This window comes from Phalacrocorax aristotelis, chromosome 1 (assembly GCF_949628215.1).
Source record: "Phalacrocorax aristotelis chromosome 1, bGulAri2.1, whole genome shotgun sequence".
Lineage (NCBI taxonomy): Eukaryota > Metazoa > Chordata > Aves > Suliformes > Phalacrocoracidae > Phalacrocorax > Phalacrocorax aristotelis.
Window position 1 is genome coordinate 114,896,060 of NC_134276.1, and position 17,319 is coordinate 114,913,378.

Here is a 17,319-nt window from a genome sequence, read left to right on the forward strand (position 1 = left end):
CCTCAAAGCTATTGAAACATTGTTTTTTGCATTTAATATTTACAATGCTGTGATAGTAGCAATGAGATAATTATGGCACTTGTGCTACCAAGGCCATGACTCACAAAAGCCAAACATCATTATTTCTGTCAATCCACTAGAAGGCATAAGGAGGGGAAAGGAGGGGAAAAGGGAAGAGGAGAGAAACATAAGCTTTTTTACTCTGAGTCGCTGACTACAGAAGCAGAATATCTATTTCCAATACAAAGCAGTTTGCATATTATACAACCGAATTATTATGGAGAAATTTTACTCCCCACCACATGTTTTTTTCCCCTCACTTCATCTTTTGAATGATCAACTTGAAAAACCAATACAACATGCAAGATGAGGGCACCAGAGGGGCACAGTCAAGATGTCAATTTGTGAAGTGCCCCAGCTTTTGAGACTGCAATACCACAGGCTCTGTGGGACACGATTAGCTACATTGTGGTGATAATGCACAGAATAACTTTTCACATGGCAAAGCTAGTCATGCCACATTGAATTACTATGAATTTTAATAGGGCATCTATGCTACCTATGTTGATATACGGGAACCCATTTTTCCAGCATCATCAATGTCTTTCAGAGATATGGTAGTTCAGCCTAACCTGAGAACCCCTCAAATAAAAACATTCATAGGACCATGCTGTGGGAACTCTTAAAATGTTTTAATTTTGCTCAAGATGAATCAGACAATATACTGGGAACATCGAAAATAAAACTGGTACTTTCAGTTGATCACAATTTTCCCAAAATAATTTAGTCTATGTACAAATTTAATGACAATCTGAAATAATCTATTTTTTCAGAAATTGTTGTAACAATTAATTGGAAATAAAATCTTCCCTTTTATATTGTCTGAATGATGTCCCAGAAAATAAATAGGAAGGTTTACTACTTGTAAACCCAAGGTGATCAAGCTGCATGAGGAAATTGCTCAGTAGCATTAGGTGCTGGTAAACCTTCAGAGCAAGTACTATTCCATTTTTGAGCAATGGGTTTCAAGAAAAACATAGACCAGTTTGAATTGCGGGGGGAGGAAATTTTTAGAAGAGTAACAAGCATGGTCAATGTTGAAAGAAAATTATATTATTTGGTCTAACAAAGACTGTAGGAAGATGTGATGACAGCTTTTCTATTTTTTACCCAGTAAAATACTTTTACAAAGTATTAAGTAGGAGACAATAACTGTTTCCTTATATTCCATGAAGATAAGGGAAGCAGTAGTGGGTTTAATAGCAGCAAGGGACTTTCAGGTGAAGCACATAACACTGCAGATGGCTAAGTACTGGAAGAGATTGCCTGGGGAGGCTGCAGAATTTCCATTATTATATTTAGAACAGGCTAGATAAATATGCATCAGGAATAACATAGGAAGACCCAATTCTGCCTTGGGGCTGAAGGTGAAACATGACCTCTTTAAGATTTCTTCCAAGTTTGTTTTACAGGATTTCTGTAAGGATTCTTTGCTATCTGGCCTTCTTAGACCCCAGAAAGCTTCCTGCCTGGATGCACAACAGGCTTTCACTGTTATCCAGATGAGAAATTAGCAATTGACTCAGACCTTATGCTGAGATGCAAGAAGTTTGCTGGCAAGTCAGCGCTATCAGTGGAAAACGCTTTGACAGTTCTGCAGTCAGGTAACATTTAAAAGCTTGAATTTATGGACAGAATTGCCCAATTATGATTGTGGACTTGCTGTGTGGGTATCATTCAATGTATTTTTCCTCAAATCACCTAAGGTCCATTTCAGACCACTAATCCTTATGTATAAGGCAATTTAATTCAAATCATCATTATATTAGTAGTGTACGTTCCATGTGTTCAACTATGTAGGATTGTGTTAGCATTGTTGAGTTTGTTTATAGTCATATATTTACAAGTAATTTTGTCACGTACAAAGATAACATTGTGCCACACTGGATGACAAACAGAATGCAATTAAGACTCTCATAACATCTCTTTAAAGATGTATTTACTCCTTATATTCTCTTCTTATAGGTATTCCACACAGAAAATCTATAATTATTGCAAAATCTGTCTTTAACTTCACAGCCCTTCATTGCTTGGAACCAGGATACCTGGACTAGGAGACGATATTCTCAGGAGCAAATACAAAAAAGTAAGATAAACCTTCCTGAAGAAACCAGAACATTACAAATCCCACTGTCCTTCAAGCACAAACTTCATCTCCTCACTTGGTAATTAAGTGCATAAATAGAGATAAATACATTAAAAAAAGAAATAACCTAAAATATTTCTGAAAAAAAAGACCACTTTGCATGCTTTTTAGCTGTGAAGAGAATGACAGAATTACACAGATACCAGATGTTTATTTGTGCTGCTTAATGCTTTGTTGGAAAAAGCTTATATATTATCTAATTGGGTTGGAGAATATAAGTAATTTTTTTAAAATCCTGGCCATAACTCTGAATTCTGTTTGGTGTGTTGTTGAAAAGACTCAGAAGTGATTAATCAGTCCCCAAATACTCCAAACTCCTAAAAAATACTGAGGAAGTTTTACTAACATTTTCATAGAAAGATCTAACTCCAAAAAGGAGCTTCACAACAAGGTATATGCACATGTCAAAGAATCTGAACACATGAAATCCTTAGGTTCTTTAACCTTTGGTTGAAAGGATGTCTATCTGGAGCTTTAAACTCTGTCAGGGAGAGGGTGTAGGGAACAGCTTCCAGTTTCATTAGATGTTGTTAATTATAACTTTTGTCTTGAGCTCTTAACTTATCAAACTGGAACAAGTTACAAGAAGGTCTACTCAAAATATGTGCAGAGTATCTCTAGATACAGACCACCAAGGATATCTTCAGATCTTACATGAACTGGGATGACTTATAAAGGTAGTTACTTCAGCTAAAAGAAAACACTTCTCTGTGGAGTAATTTAGATCGGATAGAACATTACGCTGTTGTGGCAACAGTGTTTCCAGTACTCTAAACTACTTCACAGCAATCTGCTTGGGTATTTCTACATCGTACTAGTCTATGCCATATGAATTTATCTTAAATGAGCATGACTCATTTAGCCTAGCAACTTGAAACACAGGAGAGGATATTGCTTTTTAGAGCAGAAGTTGTAGGAGGATTAATAAAAAAGTTTAAAAAAAAAAATATCAACACACAACATGACCAACTCGGAGAACAAAAGCACAGGACAGAGAAAAGAAAAAAAACCTGGGAGCATATTGCTCATGAAAAAGTCCCACAAGTTTAACTGGTATTTAGAAGATAGGTCTTAACCATGAGAAGTGGAACAACCTTTCAGTAAGAATGGAGGGGAGCCAACAGAAATGTTACTAATTTTAGAAGATGACTACAAATAAATTGGTTAATTGGTTTAACAGTCTGAATAGAAATGGAAGTTTTGGTGCACTGACTGCACATCAGCTGAAACCTTACTTACAGAGGCCAAGCAGTGATGGCTGGCCATGTGATAAGAACGGATAAAGTACAAATGCAAAAGCAGTTCCTATTGAATGAGATAGGATACTAAGACAGGAAGAAGCTGAAACACATAATCCACAAATTGCTTTAAAGCTGACACACACAAAAAATAAAATCACACTTCGCTGAATGAATTTAGCAACTAATGTGAGAGGAGGTATATATATTTTAAAGAGAGATGGTGTCCTTCACATCACCAGCCTTTTTTTGTAGGACTGTTTTCCTGGCACACAATACCTTCCCCCCCCCCCCCCCCTAACTTTTGGCCATAATATGGTAAATCCAAAAATGCTTTGGTTAGTTTTTTTAAACTATTGCTGAGACAGGTAACGTTAGGGGTAGGTAGAGAACTTAAAATGCATTTGAACTGGAAATTAAGAAGTCCTACTGTGATGTGGTGCTGGACGTTCAGGATTAGGTCAATTAGGTCAATATCTACTATATTCATAGAAGTCACCACATTAATATATCCTACTTTAGGCTACATCATGGGGCTGGTATATTTGCTGAACTGACTCTAACTTCAAGAAAAAGAAAAAAAAAAAAGAGAGGCCTCATAAAACACCCTCTTCATTTGTATAAATTGTTTTTAATATTCAGTCTTAAGAAGAGCTAAACGTTCTATCTGGTTTTATTACCCATGGGATTGGAGAGATTAAAATCTTCTGCTAAGCATTTTATTAAACTAAAGAGAGGAGGCAGGTTGATAGCAAGGTCAAGGTGTTATAAACAGTAACCAGAGCTTTAAAACCTCCAGTACCAAGTTCTGTTGTCCATTACGCATTTTCCTTTCTCAGCCCCCTGTGTAGCTCACTGTCTCTTCCAGCTCTCTGTCATTTCATGATGTCATTATCTTCCTTCAGAGACTATGTCACAAGTTTGGAACATTGTTTTGCTTATGTTGACACCAATAACAAGGTTCTCCTAAGTTTTTGAAGGAGCTGGAAACGGGCTGAATGACCACGCCCAGAGCACGGTGATCAGTGGAACAAAGTGTAGTTGAAGGCCAGTAAATTTTACCCCAGGGTTCAATATTGGAACAAATCCTGTTCAACACCTTTATTAATTATCTGAATGATGGTACAGAGTGTACACACTCAACAGGTATGCTGATGACACAAAACTAACAGGAGTGGCTGATATACCAGAAGGTTGTGCTGCCATCCAAAGGGACCTTGATAGGCTGCAGAAGTGGGCCAACAAGAAACTTCTGACTTTCAACATGGGAAAGTGCAAAGTCCTGCACCTGGGGAGGAACAACCTCATGCACCAATATATGCTGGGGACTGCCCAGCTGGAAAGCAGCTCGGCAGAAAAGGACATGGGGGTCCTGGTGGACAACACATTGAACATGAGCCAACAATGTATCATTGTCACAAAGGTGGCCAGTGGTATCTTGGGCTGCATTAGGAGGAGTATTGCCAGCAGATCAAAGGAGGTGATCCTTCCCTTATACTCAGCACTGGTGGGACCACACCTAGAGTACTGTGTCCACTTCTGGGCTTTTCAGTACAAGAAAGATATGGTCATAGTAGAGAAGTCTCAAGGGATAAAGTCTTATCAATGCACATAAATACCTGAAGGAAGGGTGTAAAGAAGATGGAGCTAGGCTCTTTCCAGTGCTGCCTAGTGGCAAGACAAGAGGCAATGAGCACAAACTGATATATAGGACATACTGTCTGGACATCAGGAAACACTTTTATTCTGAGGATGAGTATGCACTGGCATGGGACAGACAGTCAGATATGCTACTACTGGCTGTTTGTTTATTTAGCTGATGAAAAGGAAATTTTTAGGCCTATACTCGCAGTTGAGCTTGTGCCATCACTCACACACCATTTGAAACTGCTTATCTTCCCTGATGACTCTGAAGTCTTAGAAGCAGTTTTGGGCCCCCTCCACTCACCTGCTATGCAACATAGATCGTCAGCCCTGAAAGCAATAGAAATTTCAGAAGTGATAGGAAGTGTCCGCTCCATAAATGATCAGACTAAAATTTCTTCATTATTCCAGCGTATGAAGAATAAAGGAAATTGACTTAAGCCAATTACCTTAACTTTTGTTCTTTCTCCTGGTTCCCATCACTTTTGAGAACCAGTGGTTTAACTCCACCACGGAAAGGGGCTGGGGTGATAAAGGTGAGGAGAGAAGGCTCTGACAAATGCCACCATTCCAGATGGACAAAACACATGCCACGTTAAACTAAGAGGAAAAATAAGAATTTGTCTTCAATAAACATCCTTATCTTGAGAAACACTGGTTTACAGCAAGGAATGTGAAAGGATTCTAACTAAAAGGCATGATGTTACCAATAGCTGATATCTATACTATTATCCCTAACCTACTGAAAGATTTTTGGTTGAGTTCATAAGGAACACTGTAAATCAGACACCTCTGAAAAATTCTTCCTTTGCATTCGCATAGCGTATGTTAACCTATTCATTTTTTTCCGTAAAGCTCATAAATCACCATTTTCCAGATTCACATGATACTTACAGTTACTATAAACAAAGTATAATTTTATAGCTTTGTGTAACCAGTACAAAAATCCCCCCAAAAACCAGCCCAACCAAACCCCCACCCAAAACAGTATAAGACATTTAATACATCATTACATATTGAACTATATAGCGGGAAAGAACTTAATCTGCCACAGTAGCAAATGCATTTTCAGGGAATTCACTAATTTTAATGGGATTTCAGGTTACTTGCTATACTGCAGAATAGAGTTAAACTAAATATCACCACTGAGTTTTCTTATCTTTATTTTCACTATGTTAACTGATAAATTTTTATGAAAATTTTCACTTGAACAAAGTCCATCAATAATGTAAGAAGAAGTAAAAGGTTACTGGTAAAATGGAGGAATTCCTCCTTCCCCAGAGAAGTTCCCTCAACCTCCCTCATGCTAAAGCTGGCACATCACAAAGTGACATATGAATTTTATAAGGATTGATTCATGCCAGTCTCTGAAGAGTAATTAAGTTTAATGAAGGCCCGTCAATATCATTTGGTATCAGTTGTCACTTTATATCATGTCTAAAAAGTACAAGTGCATGCAGAGATGGACACAAAACACAAGGACAGAAGGTGCTGTTCAGCTAGGAGAGTGAGCTGGTAAGTATTAAACACTTAACAGGACTGAAGTCACTGCCTGGCCTGAGAAACAGTTGTGAACACCTGAATCACCCCTAAAAGCCAGTCCTTAGCAACCAAAAGCACAAGGACTTCCAAAATGAGAGGTTCTAACTCATTACTCTCTCTTTTCAAAGGACATGCATTCCATGCTTGCTTACCTGCCTGCAGATCCAAACCTTATAACTCTTCTTAAGGCCTTGGAAGAGGATAAGAGAGAGACAGAAGACATGTAAAAGGAGTAATTGTCCTCATTTCCCTCAAGTGAGCCATAAGGCTTTATACTTAACAGAGATGGCTATGTGATAGGAGCCACAGGCCTGAATTTACACTCCAAATTTTAGTCCAGTTATCCCATCTCCTGGATGAAGTGCTTCAACTAAGAAGCCTGCAGATGAAAAGAACCTACACCAATAATCCTTTCAAAACTATGTTTCTAAACAAAAGCATTACTTTTGTGTTATACTCTGGTACAAAGCTTATAAATACTTACATCAAGAAGAATTAGTGCTGCAAGCCTCTACTAGCAGAGATCTGATTGCTCTGAAGCCAGTAAGAACACTAAGCAGACAGAGATGAAACTCAACTTACAGCCTTTGCTGTATAGCACTACCCCATTAACCAATTCCAGAGTGCTAGAGTCAGAGACTTTTCTGGGGAAGGCTGCCTGTGAAAATGTTTCACCCTTCCCCTGAGTTGTAATACACACCCTGCCTGATTAATACAGCTGTACCAGAAGTTGATGAGTTGCTTCTCCATTAAGAGTGTATGGCCTAGTGGGGAGCATCTGCCCTTTGAAGAGCTAAGAAACATTCAGTTAAATGAGCAAAAGAAACTACAGGTGCAGGCATGAAGGCTCATGCAGGGATATTATGAGAAGAGAAGAAGTACTAAGTTAGAAAAAAAGTCCTTGTATGTGAAAACTCAGTAGAGCCTCTAGGATATATAGACCTGGCTATTTAATAAAATGGTAGGTGCCTAAGAATAGTGTTGCTTTTTTTTCCCCCTTTTTGTTATATTTGAACTTTCAGAGCAGGAAGGGTGGGTGCTAACAAAGAGTAACTGATAGCTAAGAGGCTTTGGTATGCAGAAGATTATCCAAGAGAAAAGGTAAGACAAGGTAAGACTAGGTTTCAGCTTTTAGAAGCAGAAGCGGTGGCTCTGTGAAATTTGATGGCAGTTAGGGAACTGAGTTTTTTTCATGGGCTGCTAGATGGCTCACTCTTACTAATTGTCATGACAGACAGAAGCTAAATACTCTTAAAATCCTGCTGTTAAGTGCCTAATTCTCTTATGTCCTTTTTTTCTTTCCCACTTCAGATCTTCTGACCAAATTGTGATTGGGCCCAGATGCACAATCTGAATTGGAATTACTTTATTATGTATGATATTCATCTCATAATGAACCATTACTCACCATTTTATATTCTCATATTCCTATCAATGATCTAGAAAAGAAAGGTTTATCTAAATCATGTCCATTTCATTTAGGATGTAGTTCTCAAGCTTTCATTTGCAGATCACTAGAGGCACAGAGAGCATTTCTTTGTTTTATTAAGGAAATCATTGGTCTGTATATAGTGAGGTTTTTTTTAGGAGTCATACCTCAGTAATGACTTTCAGAAGTTTTTAGGTGATTTCATGACCAATTAAACTGAAATCCCCATACAGTTTCTCCTTTCCTGTGCTTGGAATACTGGCTCCACATCTGTTGCTGGTAACTTTAGAGTAATTATTCAGCTGTGACCAAAATTTACAGACAGTAGCAAATAAAATAACATAGGCTAGGGTTAAATGAAAAAGGAAGGTTTAGGCTGTGAGATTTTCAGCCGATGGCGGAGATTTATTATTAGTAAATGCAAAGTCTAGTGGCCAGGAAAGTGAAAGCACATATACAGAAAGAGTACAGGAACAAAGCAGCATCATAACTGATGTAAATTAAAAATTTTCAAGGGAATATTTTCTTTCTTCCTTTTGGGTTATGTCATAAAGGTTTTAAAATCCAATACAATTTTTCAAAAATAAGTAAAGGTTCTTTGCCCATTAAAAAACCTAAGGGGAGGAATCTACATAAAGTCTTGATGCCTTCATTATGATATTATCTACTCTAAGAACATTCTTAGTTATCATTATGATCATCATTAGCATGTTTTATAGCATGTTCATTTGTTTCTCCTCCTTCTGGAATGTTAATCAAAGATTAAATTTACTGTAAATCTATCAAAAATGTTTTCTTATTTTTAAATTTAATCACACAGTATTGTAGTGTGTAATAAATGAAATATAAATATACTGAGTCATTGTTGACAGTTCTTTCCATAATAAGGTGAAAAACCTTGAAGTTTATAGCACTATTATTTTGAGCATAACCTACAGTTACTTTTAAAATTTATTAACTAGTGTCTTTCACAAAAACTATAATTTCTGTGTAAATTATTTCTACCACCCCAACTTAATAATATATTTGCAAACTTAAGAACTTATGCATTAGAAAGTTTGTTCCTGTAACTACACAAATATACTTAAAGACCACCAAATTAAAGTATGAAAGCTAGGTCTTGAAGAGCTCCCCTTAATAAGGTAAAGGAAGACAAACATTAAAAACCATCTTATAATTATTATAACTTCAGTTACTTTTCTGGCTGCGTTAGAAATATTTGGTAAAATGGTCATGCTCTTTAAACCACATTCTTACACTTGAAAAAAACTTGTACAGAAATCAGGCCTAAATATTGTGAACACTCCCCAAAATCCGATGGAAATGCTGGGCTCTCATGTGTAGGCATTTAGCTGGAGTGTGCACAGAGAAGTCTTTCCTCCACCTTAAGTAATATTGCTATGTTTTAGGAAAGTGGAAGTGTACTATATACTAATTGCATGGCAATAATGTTGAGTTTATGACCTCAGAAAGAGAGAGCAGATTTTGGGTGACAGTAATTTTTAATTGTTTTTGAAAGTGTGGAGGGTTGACCTTGACTGGCTGGCAGATGCCCACCCAGCCGCTCTCTAACTCCTACTCCTCAACAGGACAGGAGGACAAAATATGGAAAAGCTCTTGGGTTAAGACGAAAACAGGGACATTCCTTACCAGTTATCACCATGGGCAAAACAGACTCAATTTGGGGAAAATTAATTTAATTTATTGTTCATTAAAAATGTAGTAGGAATGTGAGAAACAAAGACAAAACTACAATAAGTCACCCCTATCCCCTCCTTCTTCCTATGCTTAACTTCACTCCTTCATTCCTGACTCTTTTGTCTCTTCCTCCCCTCCCTGAGTGGCGCAGGGGGATGGGGAATGAGGGTTGCGGACAGTTTATAATACTTTGACCCTGCTGCTCCTTCCTCCTCATGCTGTTCCCGTGGTCCGGCATGGGGTCCCTCCCACAGGATACATTCCTTCGTGAACTGATCCAGTGTGTGTCCTTCACACAGGCTGCAGTTCTTCCAGAACTGCTCCAGCATGGGTCATCTCCACAGGGTACAGTCCATCAGGAATAGGCTGCTCCATCATGTTTCTTCTACAGGCCACAGTTCCTGCCAGAAACCTGCTCCTGTGTGGGCTCCACTCCTGCCAGGGGCCTGCCCCTGCATGGGGTCCTCCACAGGCTGCAGCTTCCTCCAGAGCATATCCAGCTGCTGTGGCATGGGGTTCTCCATGGGCTGGATATCTATTCTATGGTCCTCTCCAGTGGCTGCAGGAAATAACTGCTCTGGTATGGGGTCCTCTGGGGCTGCAGGAGAATCCCTGCAGCACCTCCTCTTCCGCTTTACCCTCTTCCCTCAGTGCTTGCAGGGCTGTTTCTCACACTTTTCCCCTCATTTCTCAATAATGGGCAGCACTTTGCTTTTTTTTTAACACAGGCTTTGCCTGAGGCACCACCATTGTGGCTGTGGGGATCAGCTGTGCCCTGTGGTATCTCCATTGGAACAGGCTGGAAACAACTGTGTGTGGGGTACAGAAAGTGTGCAAAAGAAAAATGTATTTTAGACAACTTCTGTTCTACAGTTCTTGCATACACAGAATTCTGAGGTTCGACATTCAGGATTTTAATAAAACAGTTGAATGTCGTGAAATTAGGTATTTTCCCAATAGTATGAAAAAATTATTTTGTAACTGTATTTTTATCGCATTGAATTTTGTCCAGGTTCATTTTGGTACAAAGTACTTCCTTTGTGCTACAGTCTGACTCCAAATTACAACGCAGCTTCAGTTAAGACATTGGAAATCAATTCCTAAAACATTATATTGATGGCAAATAGATGATACGCAAGTCACAACAGAACAACCTGAAAACTTTTGGACAGAAAATCAACATAAGTGTTCCCGTACATACCAATGGAAAGAGAGCTATATTATAGGCTTCCTGAATCATATGCAAATTCATATTTCAGAGACCAGAATAATTTGTGCAGAGAATATTTATGGTATTCCTAGAATATGGATCAAACTGTAAATGTGTGATAACCTGAATCAGATACCTAGCTCTCTTCTATAGTAAGAGATATCACAAAATATAGACCTGAGAAAATCATGCAAGAATATTTGTTATCTTGTATAATTTGGATCTGATAATCTGCTGACAGACAGCCCTACAGACTGTGTTGGAGAACTATAAGCAAACAAAGAGTTGGTCACTGAACATGTTGATAGTATGATGAACAGATCACGTATTAATACTAAAAAGCTTTACACCCAGGATATGCATATAGTCCCCAAAAGGTAGAGGTGGAAGGAAAATAGTTTTCCTGTTGTGCCCACCTTATAATTTTCTATTTTCCAAATATTTTCATTATTTTCATAGTAACAGAAAGAGGGTGGAAAATATTTCCATCACTAATCTGCTGAAAATACCAGGGTAAATGCTACCCCCAGGTTTTGCTCATTCCCAGATATCCAAGCTGCAGATGGGAAGTTAAGAATATAAACGGCTGGACCTTGAGATTTGACAGCTTTATGTAAAGACAGAACTGCAGCTGTACCCAAAGTTTATATCTGAGGGTCCAAGCAATAGAAGTACTCACTGTTTGGTGAATTTAAATCTGAAATGGAATTATATTAAAAAAAAAATAAAGAAAAGAAAAATGAGGTGGCTATAATCCATTTTTCTTACCTTAGAAAGACATTTGGAAATAACAGAATGAAATAAGAGGAAAAGTCAATGTTTCCTTTTGTAAAAACCTAATGGAGACAAAATATTAGTCATTGTGTATAAATACTATGTTTGACCAGATCTGCACAAACCCTTTTGTTCCTCAGTAATGGAACAACACATAGAAGGAAAGGTTTCCACAGACAACTGGCTAATTTGAGTGATCTGAAGATTTCATATAATGCAGTTTGCATTTCTTCATACTTCAGCATCTTATCATGTGTCAGTGAATACACTGAGAAGGCAGCAAAAGACAGCCAGAGAAGCAGACATGACAATGTGCTCTGGCAAAGGAATGAAGGGGTACAATTAGGTAGGATTCAGAGGCTGTTAATAGAGACAGCAAGGCAAATTAGTAGTGTGAAAAGATGATCTATTATTCTTTAGTGAACAGTGCTGCAATTATTTTCTCTCTCTTTGTGGCAGGTCTTCCTGCCCACCCACCCCTCACCCCCTCTTTTTTTACTTTTGCCATGGTGTTAACTGAGTGAAAGCTCTGTCAAGGTTACACCTAATAGGGCTGGTGCATTTCTGTCTTACATTTCACAGGTAGAAATATGCTTGCATTCACTCTGCATTATATGTGTGGTGACTCTGAGATGTCCAGAATCAGTAGGTTTCATTAATAGAGTAATAGTAGGTGCTGCCCCACCTGGACACTGGAGTCAGGTTGATTCTATAGCTCAAATAAAGACATGCTGGAGGACAGGAAGATTGTATGTATTTCTCTTTTCCTATTCAGATCAAACTTGCAGTCAGAAAAATATGAAAAACCTTGTTGTTTAATTAGCCTTATATTTAAAAAATAAGGTGGAAATGTAAGGAATACATGTTGGTAGGTGATCTTTTTTATTGTTCTGTAAAGTTCAGTATCTTCTGCCTTTTCCTTTGACAATGCAAATCACTAGGGAAATGCTTGCTTATATTACTAGCTGTGTGTTTCAATATAAGCAGTAATAAGTATTAGGGTGTAGCAGAAATATAAAAAACAAAGGTGGGAAGTAAGTTTTTAAACATCTTTGGTTAAAAAATGCGAGTCACTGAAAGATGGCAAAACTAATGAGTTCCACTTAACTTGAGGTAGCTGAGTGAGCCTGCTGCCTGATAGCCATTAGTGAGTCTAGGCTGATAATTCTTAGTTTGAGAAACCCATCTGGTAAGCACCGTAGAAGCAAAACTGAATGGCTTGAAGCACTTAGGGTATATAGGCAATAGCAAGTGCGAGGCAAAACTATAGTTTGGGAAACAGTATTCCAAACAAAATTATTTAGAATGAGTGATTAATTTCTACACATGCTTCATCCTAGTAGAAACACCAGCACAGCCTTTCCTCAAGAAATTCTGTTTGAAGAAAGAGTAAAGAAGGCTAGATCCTGTATCCTGTAATCATACTGAGGAATACTGTACTCAGTGAACAACTAATGGAATAAGACACTCAGTAGGAACCATAACAGCAAACCTGACCTAAAGACAATCTTGAACCTGAGTACTTCTCTTGACCCTATAAGAAAGAAAATGAAATAATCAGATATGTTTATCAATCATTTTTAATCAGACAGAGAAGTATCTTTCTTTGTGAGAAGCCCTATAATCTTCAGTGGGTGACTCATTATGAGTAAGATAATATAATAAGGTTTGTATTAATTACTTTTTGTTGATATATTGAAGGGATGTTGTAAGATCCCACTACCAAACTGAACATACTTATCTGTATTTTCTATTTTCAGTATCGTTGTATTTCTTAAGAGATTATCACATGTAATACTTCACAGTTCCAAGTATTCAAAACATAAATCCGCTGCCAATTGAAAAAAAGAGAACGATTTCTTATTGCTAGATTGTTTGGGGTTTTTGTGATGACAGCTTTCCAAGGAATGAAGGTAATGCTTTCAGAGTGATGGTAGCATCCAGGCTAAAGCTGACAAACAAAAATCTCTCTGAAAAATTTTTGAAATAATAAAAAAACCCAGTTCTATCTCTATTAAATTTTTGGATTTCTCAATATATAAATTTATGTAACCAATATTCAATTACAAAATGCTTTAAGCATTCTTTAATCAGTGATACCATACATGTGCGATGTTAAGTAAAACTTATTACGTGCTTTTTTCTTTTTTATGCATGGGTGAACTGCAACAAGAATTCTGGGCACAAAGGAAGACACCATATACATGGAAATAATAATTTACTGTTATTCCAATTAACATTTTAACAGGCTAATTGTCCAGATAATTAATTAATACAGAAAAAGTTCATTGATAAGACAAGTAAAATTGCCATGTAAAACTTCCTCGTATTTACCCCTTTTTTCTGGTGCTAGATTCACTTTTCCCACATGCCTCTGGGTCCTAAGCTTCAGTCTTCCTCAATGAGGCTGGGAAAGGGAGGGATTTAGAACAATTTATCAGCAGCTTCCTGAGGTTCTTACTGAGAGGAATACGATGTCCACAGTGGCAGGTTCTTCAATCTTTGGTCCACTTGGACTTGTTTTAAACCATTTTTTTCAGTACAAAGCCTACAGCCTTTTACTACTAACAGCAAAATTGTATTTATTGGGTGACATGGGCACTGTAGTTATGATATTCCAAAGAAGATTGAATGAATCCAAAATAAAAGATAGTTTACCATAAGTGCCAACTTCAGCAGATGTTGAAGAAAAAAAGACACTCTATGGTCCAAGACCTCCCACAGCTTCTCCTATTACTCTCCATGGGGATTAAGTTGCCCCTGGAATTGCCCCATTATGGCAGAACACAGCCTCATCTGTGCTCCACAGCAAGCAGCTATGGGTACAGCCATTTTCCATCACTGCCATTTTCCAGCTTTGTCTGCTATTAAGAAGAGGAAAGAGGTGAAGACATACATATCTCTTTCTTTCCCTCTTTCTCAATGCTTGAGATACAACTTCTACATTTCTTACTCAAAGTGAGAAAATAGAACTGGAGACTGTCTCCTCCCTCACTAATCAAAATAGGTAAAGCAGATTTTATCTTTAAGGAATTCACAGAGTTCAAACTTGCCCTCCTATAAAAGCCTGAGAGTTGTTTTAATTCCCATATCAAAAGACCGAACCCATAAGTGTGTTCCAGCCCAGCTCAGAAAAAACTTAGCAGTCATGTGCTCTTTTCTGTACAGTGTACAGGATTACTTCTGTTAATACATCATTAAGGACTCATAAAAAGAGGAGGAAAATACATATTAGAGTTACTTATTTCAAGCCAGAAAACATGGAAACATTTAGGCATTCATTAGAGAACTATTGAGTTAATAAATTTTCTAATATTTGCTCAGTTTAGTTTCTCAGTTTCTGCTTTGGCGACCACAGTTCAGCCCCAGTTCATTGATTGGATTCTGGTTTGGATGTCACAGTAACATGATGACCCATTCACAAACTGGGGCAAAAGGCAGACTTCCCTATTGATCCAGCCCATCTTGATTAAAATATATTTTCCATCTGACTATGATTTGCAAATTAATCTGTGCTATTTACTCCTTCTTCTAGATCAGGGAAAAATGCATTCAGTAAAGTGAATTTTAATGCCTGTGTTTTGAGCACCCATCTACACTTCACCCCACATTAAAGTTCACTTTATTCATTGTCTTTCACCCAGTTTTTCCTCCATGTAATAGCAATCATATTCAAGTGAATGTGGATCCTTTTTGTAAGTTTTTCAAAAGCATGATCATACTTCACTAAAATGCAAATATATCTACTGCATATCCTTCATCCACTAATTTTGTAAGTCTATCAAAAAAGTAATCAAGTTTGAGTGGCATGACATATTTTTTTCTTTCCTTTTTGTTTATACTCATGCTGATTTTAAAAAATTAATGGTTTTCATTGCAGCACTGAGATAATTCAGTATAATGAAATGAGTACCCTATAATAATGAAATACAGAACAAATACAAAATGTAAGAATTGGAACTTCATCTAAAAGTTGTGGGTAGCATTCAAATATTTCATTATACTATACATATATTTGTTTAGGAAAGCAAACTAAATAATGCCACGTATGAAGAAATTACCTAATAACAAAGATGTACTGAGCTGACGGATGCATTTTATTCATCTGTTCTCCCATTCTAAGCCTGTGGCTTATAAACCTTTTGAGCAGACATTATTCTGACATTGCCATATGACAAACGAAAGGGTTGTCCAGGCAAAATGGATGAGATCGATGCATTTTCTAAAATCTTTTAATTTTACTCTGTTACTTTTAGGTGTTTGGCACTACAAAGGTTTTAAAACCAGGAGTGACCATTCTGTATAAAGCAGGCCACAGATTTTTTTCAGCAGTTCCTGCAGAGAAAGATTTGTTCTTCCCTCCATGTAACTGAGAGAGAAAATTCAATAACTTCCAGGTGAACTAGACTATACCCTTTCAAGACATATACAATCTTAATTGAAAAACAACAGATTAATTGCTCCCCTGGTAATCTGCTTCAGTGGAATATAACCTTCATTTTGTACAGCTGAATATTGTCCCCAATTTGATTGTTTTCAAACTTCAGTTTTCAGCTATGGGTCTGTTTTACTCTGTCTGACAGTTTACTTAGCCTCCAGTGGTCAATATCTCATTCCATGATGGATATTTATAATCCATGATCAACTCTTCCTTTAACCTTCTCTTCACTAAGCAAGAACTACTGAAGTCTTTCAGTATGAGGAAAATTTTCCAAACTCAAAAGTTCTTTTGAGCATTTTCCTGTTATTGACAGTGCTTTTTAACTCAATGAATTCACCATTTGTCATATATATTACCAGCCAGGTGCTGAAGCCTGGGCTGGTTGGTTAAAACAACTATTGGAATAGGTAATGTTATTATATGAAGTTTTGACTGTATGAATTGCTTCAGGTTTCTGCTACTTATTGCCACATATGCCGCAGCATCCAAAACATGAATGTGAATGTTCTCAGAGCATTTCTTCTTCTGAGGCCTCATATGAGACCCCGAGCTGCAAAGAGATCTTTGGGTTTATCTTTTGCTTGATTGAAGAACAGACTAGTTGAAGATAGAGTTGTGTAGGAGATGAAATAGAAAAAAAGTATTAGTAATTTGCAGTTGTCATCCATAGCAACAAGATGAGCTGACAGTGCCAGGGCTGCAACTGATCTCTCCTTTTATTGATGAGGAGTAACAGCGCTGCTTCAATGTCAGGCATAATGATCACTGAACAATGCATTAACACTACTTTAGTATCTACTGCCTCGACTTTGCAGTTTCAGGTAGGCTTCTCCATACTGGTTATACTTCATGATTGTCTGCAGAGAGGAAATAAGTGAAATAACAGTTGTATGCTAGGGGGTTCTGTAGTAATTTAATGTATGGAAATTATTATAATGGAGTTTGAGTGCACTTTTCTGCTTCAGATTAAATTTTGGGGCCTGTTTTGGTAATGATCCTTAGTGGATCAAGCTGTGAGGAAAGTGTAAACAGAACCATTGTTACTCGCAGCTGACAAAGGGCATCTTATGAAAGGTCAAATAATGCAGTTTAAGTTTTACCTGTTTATTTACTTTACAAGGAAAGACACTTATCTGA